The following is a 17,347-nucleotide window of genomic DNA, read 5'->3' as shown; positions in this document are numbered from 1 at the left end:
GTGATTAGTGCATTCCAGTGACATAAACGTACAGTTTACAGCCAACGGCAAGCTGCAATTGACCGATTGTGTACAATAAACTGACTTTCTGCTTCACAACCACTATTGTACGTTCAAAGAGTTAGATCCATTTACACGCCGGGTGGCGGTAATATTTTTTGGGTGATTAGTGCATTCCAGTGACATAAACGTACAGTTTCCAGCCAACGGCAAGCTGCAATTGACCGATTGTGCTAAATAAACTGACTTTCTGCTTCACAACCACTATTGTACGTTCAAAGAGTTAAATCCATTTACACGCCGGCTGGCGGTAATATTTTTTGGGTGATTAGTGCATTCCAGTGACATAAACGTACAGTTGCCAGCCAACGGCAAGCTGCAATTGACCGATTGTGCTAAATAAACTGACTTTCTGCTTCACACCACTATTGTACATTCAAAGAGTTAAATCCATTTACACGCCGGGTGGCGGTAATATTTTTTGGGTGATTAGTGCATTCCAGTGACAGAAACGTACAGTTTCCAACCAACGGCAAGCTGCAATTGACCGATTGTGTACAATAAACTGACTTTCTGCTTCACAACCACTATTGTACGTTCAAAGAGTTAGATCCATTTACACGCCGGGTGGCGGTAATATTTTTTGGGTGATTAGTGCATTCCAGTGACATAAACGTACAGTTTACAGCCAACTGCAAGCTGCAATTGACCGATTGTGCTAAATAAACTGACTTTCTGCTTCACAACCACTATTGTACGTTCAAAGAGTTAAATCCATATACACGCCGGGTGGCGGTAATATTTTTTGGGTGATTAGTGCATTCCAGTGACATAAACGTACAGTTTCCAGCCAACGGCAAGCTGCAATTGACCGATTGTGCTAAATAAACTGACATTCTGCTTCACAACCACTATTGTACGTTCAAAGAGTTAGATCCATTTACACGCCGGGTGGCGGTAATATTTTTTGGGTGATTAGTGCATTCCAGTGACATAAACGTACAGTTTCCAGCCAACGGCAAGCTGCAATTGACCGATTGTGCTAAATAAACTGACTTTCAGCTTCACAACCACTATTGTACGTTCAAAGAGTTAAATCCGGTTTTATTTTTGGGGTGCTTATTGAATTAAAGAGTATGTCAGACAACACGCAGAGGAGTGGCAGAGGAGGCAATGTTTCAGGAGCGAGCAGACTTGGCAGCAGAGGAAGGGGTCGAGGCAGCACTAGTCGCAGCCAGAGGCCAGTGCTCCCGGTGTCATCCAGCGGTCGTGTCTCCACCGACAACCCTGCCGTCATCGATTGGTTTACTCGGTCGTCTTCCTCTTCCCAGGTCACCTCTGACACCTACAGCCAACGGTCGGAGGGTACGTCAGACACAACCGTTAGTTGGCATGGCCCGGGAGCAAGCCCACTGAAATCACGTGTCCTCGACCTGCCCCTGTCCTTTGGTGTTCCCTCACCAAGCGAAGTATCGCATGCTGTGGGCTCAGCCCCACTGTACAGTAAGGAAGAGCTAACAGAGGGCGGTCAGGAACGGGGGGAGACATCCGCCTCTTCAGCAGCCAGGCAAAGAAGTACTGGCGAGGAGAGTGGCTCGGTAGCTGGTCTAGAGACAGGTCTGTCTCCTGACCCACACGCAGCCGAGGGGGCTAGTAGTGACGCGGAGACCCTAATTGATGATGATGAGGCTGATCGCACTTGGCAGCCTCGTCGTCATCAGGCTATTGCTTCAGGAGAAGAGGGTGCCAGCTTGCCAGCGAGCAAAACAGTCGGTGGGTTTCCCAGGAGGCAGCAGGGTCGCAGCAGTGTCAGTGGAGCCAAACGGCCACGGAGTAGAGCACCAGCTCCACTGCAGCCTACCACCACGGCCAGTAGTGGTGCCGGTGTGCACGGAGGAAGTAGCAGTCAGCCAGTGAGGAGTAGCGGGGGCAAAGTTTCCTACTCGGCGGTGTGGCAATTTTTTGTCAAGCCGCCCGAGGAAGTAAACGTAGCCGTATGTCGACTATGTGGCCAGAAAGTCAAGCGTGGCCAGGGGGCCAATGTTGGGACTACAGCGTTGCGTCAGCATATGCAGCGTCGCCATTCGGTGGCCTGGGAAAACCGTGATAAAGATACGGCGGTTCTGCCTGCCCCAGCCCCCGCTCCATCACCCGCTCTGTTACTTGCTCCGTCACCCGACGTCAATCGCCCTCTATCAGCCAGTCAAGGCTCCAACACCTCTGCTGAGGGGAGTTGTCGCTCGTTGGCATCTTCCGCTCGTTCAGATGCTCCTTCTCCTGCTACTCCTCTTCACGGATTCCGTCAGTAGTCTTTCTTGGAATCCGTTTCCAAGAGACAACAGTTTGCGAGCACGCACCCGACGGTGCAGAAGCTGAACGTCCTCCTGTCCAAGTTGCTGGTGCTGCAGTCCCTCCCTTTCCAAGTGGTGGACTCAGCACCTTTCCGAGAAATGATGGCTTGTGCCGAGCCGCGGTGGAGAGTGCCAAGCCGGCATTTCTTCGCCAAAAAGGCAGTGCCAGCCCTGCATTCACATGTAGAAGAGATGGTGGGCCAGTCTTTGAGCATGTCGGTCTCTGCCAAAGTGCACGGCAGCGCCGACGTGTGGAGCTGTAACTACGGTCAGGGACAGTACATGTCATTTACGGCCCACTGGGTGAACGTGGTGCCGGCACAGCCGCACCAGCAACTTGGACAGGTCACGCCGCTTTTGCCTCCACGTTTGCACGTCCTTGGTCCAGCAAAGATGTCCGCCTCTACCACCTCTTCTTCCGCCGTGTCCTCAGCCGCCACCCCCGTGCCAAGTCCCATTACCCGACCCGCATATCACATGTGCAGGGCGCAACGGTGTCACGCTGTGCTGCACCTGGTATGCCTTGGCGAACGTAGTCACACAGGGGAGGAACTTCTGAGTGTAATGAACAGAGAAATCGACAGATGGCTGTCTCCGCGCAAACTGAAAATCGGAACCATGTTGACCGACAACGGAAAGAACATGCTCTGCGTCAAGGAAGGTTGTGCCATGCGCCATGCATGGCTCACGTGTTCAATCTGGTTGTCAAGCGGTTCCTAAAATCCACCATCCCACTGCAAGACATCCTTAAAATGTCACGTAAACTTTGCATGCATTTCAGCCATTCCTACACCGCAAAGCACACCCTCCTTGAGCTGCAGCGGCAGAACGGAATTCCACAGCATCGCCTGATCTGCGACGTTGCAACAAGGTGGAATTCAACCCTACATATGTTAGACCGCCTTTACGAACAGCGAAAGGCCATCACCGATTTCCTGATGTTACAAGCGGATAAAGGTACTCCCCTGTGTAACTTAGATGTCAGCCATTGACAGCTCATGCGTGACACCTGCCGCTTGCTCAGGCCCTTTGAGGAGGCCACGCTATTCGTGAGTCGGCAGGACTATGGGATGAACGACGTCATTCCTCTGTTGCACGTCCTTGAACAAATGCTGTTAACAATGGCTGGTCAGGGTGCGGTAGACGTGGCGCACAGATCTCAACGCCACATGACCCCTGTGGGGGCAGGACAGGAAGAAGAGGAGGAGGTAGAGGAGGACATTGGTGCTCAGGAATTATTGAGTGAAATGGGTGGTTTTTCCACTCAGCGGACAGGAGTGGAGGATCAGGAGCATCTGGTAGAGGAGGAGGAGGAGAAAGAGGACCCAGACGCACCGTGGCAGTATGCTGTGGAGATGGAGGCAGGGAGTCCCTCGCATTCCTTGGCACAAATGGCCCATAGCATGCTCGGTTGCTTGCGTAGTGACAGCCGAATAATAACCATCAGACAGAGGGATGACTTTTGGCTGTCCACCTTGTTGGACCCTCGCTACCATTCAAAAATGGTGGACTTTTTCACACCTGCTGAGAGGGAGGCCAAAATAAAGTACTATAAAAACCACCTATGTAGTCATGCAGTATATACCTCTATCGGCCACTTTCTGGCATCCAGTTGCTGTAGCCCCCTTCACCACACTGTGCCACGGGCCCCTGTACCACCTTCTCATACTGCTGCCAGATCCATCCTCTGCCATGTGCGTCTTTGTCGTCTGCTCACGCTGCTGGGTTCCAGTTTTAAACCTAGGCCTGTGTATGGCTTCCGAATACTGCTGCCTCCACCGCCACCCTGCGCCATGTGCCTCTGTCGTCTGCTCACGCTGCTGACGGCTTCCGCTTTTTAACCTAGGCCTGTGTATGGCTTCCGAATACTGCTGCCTCCACCGCCACCCTGCGCCATGTGCCTCTGTCGTCTGCTCACGCTGCTGACGGCTTCCGCTTTTTAAACTAGTCCTGTGTATGTCTTCTGAATACTGCTGCCTCCACCGCCACCCTGCGCCATGTGCCACTTTCAGGTCTCCTTACACTGTTGGTGGGTTCCATTTTGTGATAGGGTGCTGTATGGCCTTCCATTGCTGCTGCCTCCACCACCACCCTGCGCCATGTGCCTCTGTCGTCTGCTCACGCTGCTGACGGCTTCCGCTTTTTAACCGAGGCCTGTGTTTGGCTTCCGAATACTGCTGCCTCCACCGCCACCCTGCGCCATGTGCCTCTGTCGTCTGCTCACGCTGCTGACGGCTTCCGCTTTTTAAACTAGTCCTGTGTATGTCTTCCGAATACTGCTGCCTCCACCGCCACCCTGCGCCATGTGCCACTTTCAGGTCTCCTTACACTGTTGGTGGGTTCCATTTTGTGATAGGGTGCTGTATGGCCTTCCATTGCTGCTGCCTCCACCGCCACCCTGCGCCATGTGCCTCTGTCGTCTGCTCACGCTGCTGACAGCTTCCGCTTTTTAACCGAGGCCTGTGTTTGGCTTCCGAATACTGCTGCATCCACCGCCACCCTGCGCCATGTGTCTCTGTCGTCTGCTCACGTTGCTGACGGCTTCCGCTTTTTAACCTAGGCCTGTGTATGGCTTCCGAATACTGCTGCCTCCACCGCCACCCTGCGCCATGTGCCTCTGTCGTCTGCTCACGCTGCTGACGGCTTCCGCTTTTTAAACTAGTCCTGTGTATGTCTTCCGAATACTGCTGCCTCCACCGCCACCCTGCGCCATGTGCCACTTTCAGGTCTCCTTACACTGTTGGTGGGTTCCATTTTGTGATAGGGTGCTGTATGGCCTTCCATTGCTGCTGCCTCCACCGCCACCCTGCGCCATGTGCCTCTGTCGTCTGCTCACGCTGCTGATGGCTTCCGCTTTTTAACCGAGGCCTGTGTTTGGCTTCCGAATACTGCTGCATCCACCGCCACCCTGCGCCATGTGTCTCTGTCGTCTGCTCACGCTGCTGACGGCTTCCGCTTTTTAACCTAGGCCTGTGTATGGCTTCCGAATACTGCTGCCTCCACCGCCACCCTGCGCCATGTGCCTCTGTCGTCTGCTCACGCTGCTGACGGCTTCCGCTTTTTAAACTAGTCCTGTGTATGTCTTCCGAATACTGCTGCCTCCACCGCCACCCTGCGCCATGTGCCACTTTCAGGTCTCCTTACACTGTTGGTGGGTTCCATTTTGTGATAGGGTGCTGTATGGCCTTCCATTGCTGCTGCCTCCACCGCCACCCTGCGCCATGTGCCTCTGTCGTCTGCTCACGCTGCTGACGGCTTCCGCTTTTTAACCGAGGCCTGTGTTTGGCTTCCGAATACTGCTGCATCCACCGCCACCCTGCGCCATGTGTCTCTGTCGTCTGCTCACGCTGCTGACGGCTTCCGCTTTTTAACCTAGGCCTGTGTATGGCTTCCGAATACTGCTGCCTCCACCGCCACCCTGCGCCATGTGCCTCTGTCGTCTGCTCACGCTGCTCACGGCTTCCGCTTTTTAAACTAGTCCTGTGTATGTCTTCCGAATACTGCTGCCTCCACCGCCACCCTGCGCTATGTGCCACTTTCAGGTCTCCTTACACTGTTGGTGGGTTCCATTTTGTGATAAGGTGCTGTATGGCCTTCCATTGCTGCTGCCTCCACTGCCACCCTGCGCCATGTGCCTCTGTCGTGTGCTCACGCTGCTGACGGCTTCCGCTTTTTAACCGAGGCCTGTGTTTGGCTTCCGAATACTGCTGCATCCACCGCCACCCTGCGCCATGTGTCTCTGTCGTCTGCTCACGCTGCTGACGGCTTCCGCTTTTTAACCTAGGCCTGTGTATGGCTTCCGAATACTGCTGCCTCCACCACCACCCTGCGCCATGTGCCTCTGTCGTCTGCTCACGCTGCTGACGGCTTCCGCTTTTTAAACTAGTCCTGTGTATGTCTTCCGAATACTGCTGCCTCCACCGCCACCCTGCGCCATGTGCCACTTTCAGGTCTCCTTACACTGTTAGTGGGTTCCATTTTGTGATAGGGTGCTGTATGGCCTTCCATTGCTTCTGCCTCCACCGCCACCCTGCGCCATGTGCCTCTGTCGTCTGCTCACGCTGCTGACGGCTTCCGCTTTTTAACCGAGGCCTGTGTTTGGCTTCCGAATACTGCTGCATCCACTGCCACCCTGCGCCATGTGCCTCTGTCGTCTGCTCACACTGCTGACGGCTTCCGCTTTTTAAACTAGTCCTGTGTATGTCTTCCGAATACTGCTGCCTCCACCGCCACCCTGCGCCATGTGCCACTTTCAGGTCTCCTTACACTGTTGGTGGGTTCCATTTTGTGATAGGGTGCTGTATGGCCTTCCATTGATGCTGCCTCCACCGCCACCCTGCGCCATGTGCCTCTGTCGTCTGCTCACGCTGCTGACGGCTTCCGCTTTTTAAACTAGTCCTGTGTATGTCTTCCGAATACTGCTGCCTCCACCGCCACCCTGCGCTATGTGCCACTTTCAGGTCTCCTTACACTGTTGGTGGGTTCCATTTTGTGATAAGGTGCTGTATGGCCTTCCATTGCTGCTGCCTCCACTGCCACCCTGCGCCATGTGCCTCTGTCGTCTGCTCACGCTGCTGACGGCTTCCGCTTTTTAACCGAGGCCTGTGTTTGGCTTCCGAATACTGCTGCATCCACCGCCACCCTGCGCCATGTGTCTCTGTCGTCTGCTCACGCTGCTGACGGCTTCCGCTTTTTAACCTAGGCCTGTGTATGGCTTCCGAATACTGCTGCCTCCACCACCACCCTGCGCCATGTGCCTCTGTCGTCTGCTCACGCTGCTGACGGCTTCCGCTTTTTAAACTAGTCCTGTGTATGTCTTCCGAATACTGCTGCCTCCACCGCCACCCTGCGCCATGTGCCACTTTCAGGTCTCCTTACACTGTTAGTGGGTTCCATTTTGTGATAGGGTGCTGTATGGCCTTCCATTGCTTCTGCCTCCACCGCCACCCTGCGCCATGTGCCTCTGTCGTCTGCTCACGCTGCTGACGGCTTCCGCTTTTTAACCGAGGCCTGTGTTTGGCTTCCGAATACTGCTGCATCCACTGCCACCCTGCGCCATGTGCCTCTGTCGTCTGCTCACACTGCTGACGGCTTCCGCTTTTTAAACTAGTCCTGTGTATGTCTTCCGAATACTGCTGCCTCCACCGCCACCCTGCGCCATGTGCCACTTTCAGGTCTCCTTACACTGTTGGTGGGTTCCATTTTGTGATAGGGTGCTGTATGGCCTTCCATTGATGCTGCCTCCACCGCCACCCTGCGCCATGTGCCTCTGTCGTCTGCTCACGCTGCTGACGGCTTCCGCTTTTTAACCGAGGCCTGTGTTTGGCTTCCGAATACTGCTGCATCCACCGCCACCCTGCGCCATGTGTCTCTGTCGTCTGCTCACGCTGCTGACGGCTTCCGCTTTTTAACCTAGGCCTGTGTATGGCTTCCGAATACTGCTGCCTCCACCGCCACCCTGCGCCATGTGCCTCTGTCGTCTGCTCACGCTGCTGACGGCTTCCGCTTTTTAAACTAGTCCTGTGTATGTCTTCCGAATACTGCTGCCTCCACCGCCACCCTGCGCCATGTGCCACTTTCAGGTCTCCTTACACTGTTGGTGGGTTCCATTTTGTGATAGGGTGCTGTATGGCCTTCCATTGCTGCTGCCTCCACCGCCACCCTGCGCCATGTGCCTCTGTCGTCTGCTCACGCTGCTGACGGCTTCCGCTTTTTAGCCGAGGCATGTGTTTGGCTTCCGAATACTGCTGCATCCACCGCCACCCTGCGCCATGTGTCTCTGTCGTCTGCTCACGCTGCTGACGGCTTCCGCTTTTTAACCTAGGCCTGTGTATGGCCTTCAATTGAAGCTGCTTCTGCTCCGCCACTCTGCCATTGGACTCTTGATAGTCATCTCCCCACGCTGCTGCTGGGGGGACTTTTTAACATAGGCCTCTGTATGGCCTTCAATTTTAGCTGCTTACGCTCCGCCACTCTGCCATGGGCCCCTGTACCGCCTCCTCATGCTGCTGCCAGGCCCGTAATCTGCCATGGGCCCCCGTACCGACTCCTCATGCTGCTGCCAGGCCCATAATCTGTCATGGGCCCCTGTACCGCCTCCTCATGCTGCTGCCAGGTCCAGAGTGTGTCATGGGTCCCTGTACGGCCTCCCATTGCTGCTGTCTCCATCGCCACACTCTGCCATGTGCCACTTTCAGGTCTCCTCACACTGCTGGTGGGTTCCATTTTGTCATAGGGTATAGATAGTGAATTCTTGTGAGCTATTATGAATTGAGGTGTTCAATAAGTAACATTAAGTGAAATCTTCTTATTTAGTGTGTAAGGTGCGCTGGCACTTACACTGACTCACTTGCTAGTGTGTGTATAATGGTAAAGGATGGATTGCGCCGCGCTCCTATATAGTAATATATTAAACTTATACTTCTGAAGTAAATATCGATTTCAATATCAATATCAATTACTGTGACTTGTGGCTATAACAATAAACATATATAAAAATGTACATATAAGTGGCATACATGATAAATAATCCTGAAGTGATAGTGCCTTAAGGGGTACCATGGTATAAAACCATATTGCACCTCTATGTTGCTGTGATCACTCTATTCACATTGTGCAAAAACATATACAAATAGTGCACGTGCATATAAAAAAGTAAATAAAATTATATATAAAGTCTTTCAAAGTAAATGTGCAGGTGAATTTTCTGTTCCTTCTTGCCGAGTGCTAAATGGTCTCCCTATGTGCTCACCTCTATATTTGCCTGAATGAATCCAGGCAAATACACTTTTTATCCTTCCAGGATAGATGAAATGGGATGATGCTCTTGCTCTAGCCGTCCTTGTCATAGGGTGCTGTATGGCCTCCCATTGCTGCTGCCTCCACCGCCACACTGTGGCTCCACACTCTGGTTTTGGCCCCGTGACTGCCCAAATGAGGGAAGTGTGCGGTGATTCTAAGATCGACGGCACTCATCTGCATGTCATACTGACTGACAGTATTATTTCTCTTCCCCAGCAGACTCCAAGGGCATTTAAATTAAAGGTACAGTGTTCTGCACTAATATAAAGGCTCTCTGAAGCCTAGAAACACCCTTTTTATAAGTTAAATTCGCAGCGAATATATTCGGCACGAAGCGAATTTAATCGGCGAATTCGGCAAATCAGCCGAACCGAATTTTTGAATAATTCGCTCATCTCTAATAATAATAAAAAAAAGAAATTGTATTATGTCTTTTTTACCCATGTGCGGTAAGGTTATCATTCTCTGAGAATTACCACACATGGATGAAAAAGTATCATGTTTTTGCACTGGAACTTTAAAAGGAAATAAACAACAAGATGCATTTGCAAAAAGTGTTTTTATTAATTGGAAAGAATTACAAAAATGTTTTTTTTTAAATGTGAAATTACATTAATATAACAAACTACCACTTTACAAAACTCGGCTGCATCATGAGTATGCTGTCCAGTTCTGGTTACCAGTCCTCAGGAAGGATGTGCTGGGACTGGAGAGAGTCCAGAGAAGGACATCAAAGCTACTAAGGGGACTGAAGGACCTTAGTTATGAGGAACAGCTACATACTTTAAACTTATTCTCCCTGGAGAAGAGACGCTTAAGAGGAGATATGACTGCACTATACAAATATCTAAATGGTGATCCTAACATTGGGAACAGTGTCAGGTCACTTAAGAAGATACTGGACCATGCAATGAAGTTGGACGAGAAGCAGTTTAATCTCAAACTGCATAGGGGATTCTTTAAAGTTAGAGCAGTAAGGATATGGAATTCCCTTCCACAACTGGTGGTGTCAGTGGAGAGTGTTGATAAGTTAAAAAGCTCTTAGATAGGCATCTTAGCAAATGCAATATAGAGGAATATGGGAATTGGTACAGACATAAATACATACACACTCAAACACTGACACAGGTCAAACTGCATGGACTGAAGTCTTTATTTAACCTTACCAACTATGAAACTAAACAGTGGTTAAAACATTTGGCCAAGGAAACAAAAGGAATCAATCTCAGTCAGGCTAAATAAACAAAAAATAAAAAATGTAAAGAGTTTGGTAAACGTGGTAGGGAGAGGAAGGATGTCCTTGAGGACAGCAAAAATCCTGCTGGGAATGGGAGGGATCCTAGCATTAGTAGGAAAGGAATGGGGCTGGTAGGAATGAGGGGGCTATGGATTGGGGTAGGAAGAAGGGGGACATGGCATGGGAGAGGTAAACTGGGTAGTAGGGTGGACCTGAAGGTGCATGAGTAGGAAGGTTTGGGAGAAGCAGCTGGAAATAGTGACACTGGCATGAAACTTCTTTTTGCTAACCTGAACTCCCCAATAATCACATAGATACTACCCATGCACTGATTCTCCTACTCCCCACAGAAGGATCCCTGTCCTTCCGTTCCTGTAGCCCTTCCCCAGCAACTCCAGATGTGTTGTTTAGTTTGGGAGTCATCTCCATTCCCTTCTGATGCTGTCCACATCCAATCACTGACAAAGATGGGACATAGCGATCTTCTGTAGAACCCTAGAGAGACAGAAAATGTATTACAGACAATGTATAAATTATGGGGATACTGTAGATAGATAAATAAATAAATAGATACCTGACAAAAGGACAGATCCAGGCTTTCTGACCTCTCTGATTCTCCCGGAGTGACTGGTGGTGAGGAGACTGGTGTGCTTACCGTTGTGGCTGGGTTGGAGGGTCCAGCATTACTCTCTTCCACCTGCTCCTTCCTCTCATCTGCTGACCAGTTGGCTGGAGTACTAAAAAGAGAAAACATTACAAATTAGATCAAACAGAAGCGAATTCTGTATGCTAGGCACTTTGGGGTTTATTTACTGGCTGGGTTGGAGGGTCCAGCATCACTCTCTTCCACCTGCTCCTTCCTCTCATCTGCTGACCAGTTGGCTGGAGTACTAAAAAGAGAAAATTACAAATTAGATCAAACAGAAGCGAATTCTGTATGCTAGGCACTTTGGGGTTTATTTACTAAAACTAGAGAGTGCAATATCTGGTGCAGCTCTGCATAGAAATCAGCTTCCAGGTTTTTTTTTGTCAAAGCTTAATTGAACAAGATAAAGTTAGAAGCTGATTGGCTACCATTCACAGCTGTAACAAATTTTGCCCTCACCAATTTCAGTAAATCACCCCCAATTTCTCTGCAATGTTAAGTTGTACTTGGATGTTATCAGATGTAAACAGGAGCAGATTCCATTACATCTGACTGGTCATTTACATTTTTGACTAACATTTTCTTTGAAATGCCAGTTCAGCAGAGAAAAGAAGGGGTCTTAGGCTGTGGGATAGGGCTGTACTTTGAGCTCCCTGCCTCTGTAATATCTGTGCCACCATGCGGTCACAGAGGAACTTCCAGCAGATGCATATTTTCCAAGAAAAACTTCAATATTTCATTTACATGTAAAGTTTACATCCGGTTGTGCTCAAAAGTATGCATACCATTTAAAAATTGGTAATATACAGTATGTACCATTTTTAAAGAAAACATACAGTAGGTGAGCACTCAAAACACATTTCTTTTATTGCTTATGGGATTCATATGTAGGTCATAACAGAATGGCACAATCTTAAAACAAAACATGGCAACAATTAACCACCTTCCGCCCGCCATATAGTACAATGACGGGCGCAAGGTGGTTTTCTCGTTCTGATCGGACGCCATATGACGTCCTTCTATTCTCGCCGGTGCGCTGTGTCCCTCGGACACAGTGGATCAGGGAAAGAGCCGAAGATGTCGGCTCGGTCATGTGATCAGCTGTGTCCAATCACAGCTGATCACATGTAAACACAGAAATTCCGGTTATCGGCATTTCTCTCCTCTCGAGCTGTCAGGCTGACAGCTCGAGAAGAGAGCCGGTAATCGGCTTTCCGCAGAGGGGACATGTACACTGATCATCAGGGCACTGATGATCAGTGTGCCCTGATGATCAGTGTGGCCCCAAAAGTGCCACCTGTCAGTGTCCATCAGTGCCAGCAGTCAGTGCTCACCACCTCGCCATGTGCCAGTGCCCATCAGTGCCACATCAATGCCCCATATCAGTGCATACCAGTGCACATCAATGCCACATATCAGTGCCCATCTGAGCTGCCTTTCAATGTCACCCATCAGTGCCAGTCAGTGCCACCTATCAATTCCAATCAGTGCCACCTTTCAGTGCTGCCAATCAGTGACACCTATCAGTGCCAGTCAGTGTCGCCTATCAGTGCGCATCAGTGCCACCTATCAGCGCCAGTCAGTGCCACCTATCAGTGCCAGTCAGTGCCGCCTAACAGTGCCAGTCAGTGCCGCCTAACAGTGCCAGTCAGTGCTGCCTATCAGTGCCATATATTAGTGTCATGTATCAGTGATGCCTGTCGATGCCCATCAATGCAACCTACCAGTGCCTCCTCATCAGTGCCCATCAGTGCCACCTATCAGTGTCCATCAGTGCAGCCTATCAGTGCCCATCACTGCAGCCTCATTAGCGCACATCAGTGAAGGAGAAAAATCACTTATTTACAAAATTGTATAACAAAAACTAAGAAAAAACTTTTTTTTTTTCAAAATTTTCAGTGGTTTTTGCTTCGTTTAAGAAAAAATAAAAATCCCAGAGGTGATTAAATACCACCAAAAGAAAGCTATATCTGTCTCAAAAAATTGATAAAAATTTCATATGGGTACAGTGTTGCATGACCGCGCAATTGTCATTCAAAGTGTGACAGCGCTGAAAGCTGGAAATTGGCCTGGGCAGGAAGGGCATTTATCTCGACAAAATGCCTCCAGGTCATGCAAAATCTTTGGTAGTCTTGCATGAACCACACGTTTGAGATCTCTCAAGAGTGGCTAAATGATATTAAGGTCAAGAGACTGGGATGACCACTCCTGAACCTCCACCTTTTCTGATGTAGTCACTGGAGGGTCAACTTGGCCTTGTACTTAGGGTCATTGTCGTGCTGGAAAGTCCAAGCGCAGCCCATGCACAGCTTTCTTGCAGAAGAATACAAATTGTCTGCCAGTATTTTCTAACATGTTGCATACATCTTGCCATCAATATTTGCAAGATTCCCCATGCCTTTAGAGCTCACACACCCCCAAAATATCAGCGAACCACCACCATGCTTCATAGTGGGGTTGATATTCTTGCTGCTATACCCCTTGTTGATTCCTCTCCAAACATAGCTTATGGTTGTGACCAAAATGTTCTATTTTGGTCATTCCAGACTACAGTGTGCCAGAAGCTGTGAGGTGTTTCAAGGTGTTATCGGGCATATTGTAACTGGGCTTTTTTTGTGTCACTGGCGAAGTAAAGGCTTCTTTCTGGCAACTTGACCATGGAGCTCATTTTTGTTCAAGTATGATCATATTGTGCTCCTTTAAGCAACCACACCATCTTTTTCCAGAGCAGCGTGTATTTCCCCTGAGGTTACCTGTGAGTTTTTCTTTGTATACTAAACAATTCTTCTCACAGTTGTGGTTGCAAATCATTCTTGGCCTGACCTTGGCTTATTATCAAGAGATTCTTCATTTTTCCAGCTCTTAATAGGTTATTGAAAAGTATTGGCTAACATACATAAGGCTTTGGATATACTTTTATATCCTTTTCCATCTTTATAAAGTTCCATTAGCTTGTTACACATGTCTTTTGACAATTCTTTTCTGCTCTCCATGGCTCAGAATCTAGCCTGCTCAGTGTGTGCATGTGAGAGCTAACAAACTTGTTGACTATTTATACACAAACACTAATTGCAATTTATAAAGCCACAGATGTGGGAAATTAGCCTTTAATTGCCATTTTAACCTGTGTGTTTCACCTTGTGTGTCTGTACCAAGGTCAAACATTGCAGGGGATGTAACCTGTTGATCAGGGCAATTTGGTTGATTTCTGTTATCATTATGATTTAAAAAGGAGCCAAACAACTATGTGATAATACATGGCTTCATATGATCACTATACTTAAATAAAAGACAGTTTTTTTGGCATGACCAGTCATATTTTCAATATCAATGCCAAAATTTCACAAATTTTTCCAGGGTATGCAACTTTTGAGCACAATTGTAGATAAGTGAATCAAGCAGACATATGCACTTACCTCTATACTCCTTCTGCCTCCTACTAAGTATGTCCCGGTCCTTGGTCAGATCATGGGCAATCTCCACCCAGATATTTTTCTTGTGGATGCCATAATGGGGGTGGGCAAGGTCCCAAAGCGACGGTATATCTCCACAGCAGTGATATCTTTTGCCATTGTGGACAAGTACAGTAGCAGCACACAGTCCACAGTCCAGCTAGAAAGCAGAAGACCAATGAGGAGGCAAGGCAACTGGGAACTTCCAGAACAGAGAGGAATTCTTGGATTCTTATTTTAATATTCCAAATTACTTTCTTCTGACCACAAGCATCTGTTTGCACCCAAAAGCGAGAACATGCCTAAACATGTCATGTATTTAGACTTATTTAGGCATGTTCGGCATTTTTTCTCTTTAGCTCCACTCAAGAACGCGCTTGTGATTTTTTTCTTTTCAGCTTGTAAATGCTCCTTTTTTATAATGCCTGTAAATGCCTATGTGCACATAGAAGTGCTTTTCCAAGGCTGTAAAAAACTGTCTTAGTGTTACACTTTGTTTTTATTGTAAAATCAAAAGAATTGTCAGATAAATGTAGCATTTGAATGTTGTAGTTACTAAAATGTATTGGATGGATGCATTTTTTGATACAGTGCATTGAGGGAGAAGTGTGGTTACTAGTTCTTGTTCTGAAGTCATCCTAAACTTAGCTGGCTGCATCCTCTGCCCAATGTATGTAAGCAGCTTGTATACTTTTTTAGCATCAATCCTGCCAAAGATTGAACTTCAGCCAGAGATGCATGAGTTCCTAATGTAAATACTATATGTTGTTTTGACAAAAATGACATTGCTTTTGATAACCAATTCTACCTTTAGCTCCAGAGCAAAGCTAAGAGCTCCCATATGGCCTCCAACCTATGCCAATCATATGGCATATTTTGAAAAAACATTTGTATATACACAGCCAATGCACCCACGGTTAGCTGCACTTTCCCATAGACTTCTATGATGTTGTGCGCTGTTGGCACAGTTTCAGAAGGCATATGATGCAGCATGTAGGAGTTTTGGTGTGCTACTGAAACTGCACCAAAACCTCATAGAAGTCTATGGAAACAAATTAGTACTGTCTGTGATACTTTTTTTATTTGCATTGACATACAATTTTTATGGCTACAATCACCACAAGCAAAAAGTATACGGGAATGTACAGCTAACCTGCACAAAAAATGCAGCATAGCTGCGCTTTATCCAAAGCTCTGCATGGCAGCGTGAAGCTGCCCTAAGGTATATTGATGACATCCTTTTCATTTGACAAGCTATATAGGATCTAGGATCATCTTGTGATCATCTCACAAACTTCAGCAGGGGTGTAACTAGCATTGCAGTGAATAGTAGGTGTTCCCTAACTGTGCTTACAGTGGGAAGGGCTTAAAGGGGGGTATGGTTGAATAAAACCTGAGCCTACTCATTGTATACACAACATACAGTCATGGTAAAAAATATTGGCACCCCTGTATTTCTGTCAGATAATGCAACACTGTACACACCATAGTCCTTAAGTACTCACAAAATATGCTTTCATTATTATGTCACTTGCAAAAGTTATGTCTGCGGAACTTTTGCACATGATCTAACCTCAGTAACTGGATAAAACAAGCAAAGAGTGGGTGCTGTATGGCCTTCCATTGCTGCTGCCTCCACCGCCACCCTGCGCCATGTGCCTCTGTCGTCTGCTCACGCTGCTGATGGCTTCCGCTTTTTAACCGAGGCCTGTGTTTGGCTTCCGAATACTGCTGCATCCACCGCCACCCTGCGCCATGTGTCTCTGTCGTCTGCTCACGCTGCTGACGGCTTCCGCTTTTTAACCTAGGCCTGTGTATGGCTTCCGAATACTGCTGCCTCCACCGCCACCCTGCGCCATGTGCCTCTGTCGTCTGCTCACGCTGCTGACGGCTTCCGCTTTTTAAACTAGTCCTGTGTATGTCTTCCGAATACTGCTGCCTCCACCGCCACCCTGCGCCATGTGCCACTTTCAGGTCTCCTTACACTGTTGGTGGGTTCCATTTTGTGATAGGGTGCTGTATGGCCTTCCATTGCTGCTGCCTCCACCGCCACCCTGCGCCATGTGCCTCTGTCGTCTGCTCACGCTGCTGACGGCTTCCGCTTTTTAACCGAGGCCTGTGTTTGGCTTCCGAATACTGCTGCATCCACCGCCACCCTGCGCCATGTGTCTCTGTCGTCTGCTCACGCTGCTGACGGCTTCCGCTTTTTAACCTAGGCCTGTGTATGGCTTCCGAATACTGCTGCCTCCACCGCCACCCTGCGCCATGTGCCTCTGTCGTCTGCTCACGCTGCTCACGGCTTCCGCTTTTTAAACTAGTCCTGTGTATGTCTTCCGAATACTGCTGCCTCCACCGCCACCCTGCGCTATGTGCCACTTTCAGGTCTCCTTACACTGTTGGTGGGTTCCATTTTGTGATAAGGTGCTGTATGGCCTTCCATTGCTGCTGCCTCCACTGCCACCCTGCGCCATGTGCCTCTGTCGTCTGCTCACGCTGCTGACGGCTTCCGCTTTTTAACCGAGGCCTGTGTTTGGCTTCCGAATACTGCTGCATCCACCGCCACCCTGCGCCATGTGTCTCTGTCGTCTGCTCACGCTGCTGACGGCTTCCGCTTTTTAACCTAGGCCTGTGTATGGCTTCCGAATACTGCTGCCTCCACCGCCACCCTGCGCCATGTGCCTCTGTCGTCTGCTCACGCTGCTCACGGCTTCCGCTTTTTAAACTAGTCCTGTGTATGTCTTCCGAATACTGCTGCCTCCACCGCCACCCTGCGCTATGTGCCACTTTCAGGTCTCCTTACACTGTTGGTGGGTTCCATTTTGTGATAAGGTGCTGTATGGCCTTCCATTGCTGCTGCCTC

At 49.0% G+C, this 17,347-nt stretch overlaps 1 protein-coding gene and 1 long non-coding RNA gene across 4 annotated transcripts in view; both read right to left on the bottom strand.

Annotated features, from left to right (window-relative positions):
- Positions 1–17,347, bottom strand: part of LOC149455069 (cysteine-rich protein 2-like) — a 548,326-nt gene that overhangs the window by 92,610 nt on the left and 438,369 nt on the right. The window lies entirely within an intron of this gene.
- LOC149455070 (uncharacterized) lies at positions 9,697–16,178 on the bottom strand. Its single transcript, XR_016314107.1, has 2 exons — positions 14,452–16,178; positions 9,697–11,279 (listed from the first exon to the last, which is right to left on the bottom strand). It is a non-coding gene; the product is annotated as an uncharacterized LOC149455070 (long non-coding RNA).

Source organism: Staurois parvus, unplaced genomic scaffold (genome assembly GCF_062004578.1).
Source record: "Staurois parvus isolate SC_StPar_1 unplaced genomic scaffold, SC_StPar_1.0 ptg000406l, whole genome shotgun sequence".
NCBI classification, from domain to species: domain Eukaryota; kingdom Metazoa; phylum Chordata; class Amphibia; order Anura; family Ranidae; genus Staurois; species Staurois parvus.
The sequence above is the reverse complement of the archived record's forward strand: the minus strand, read 5'-3'. Positions and strand labels throughout refer to the sequence as shown.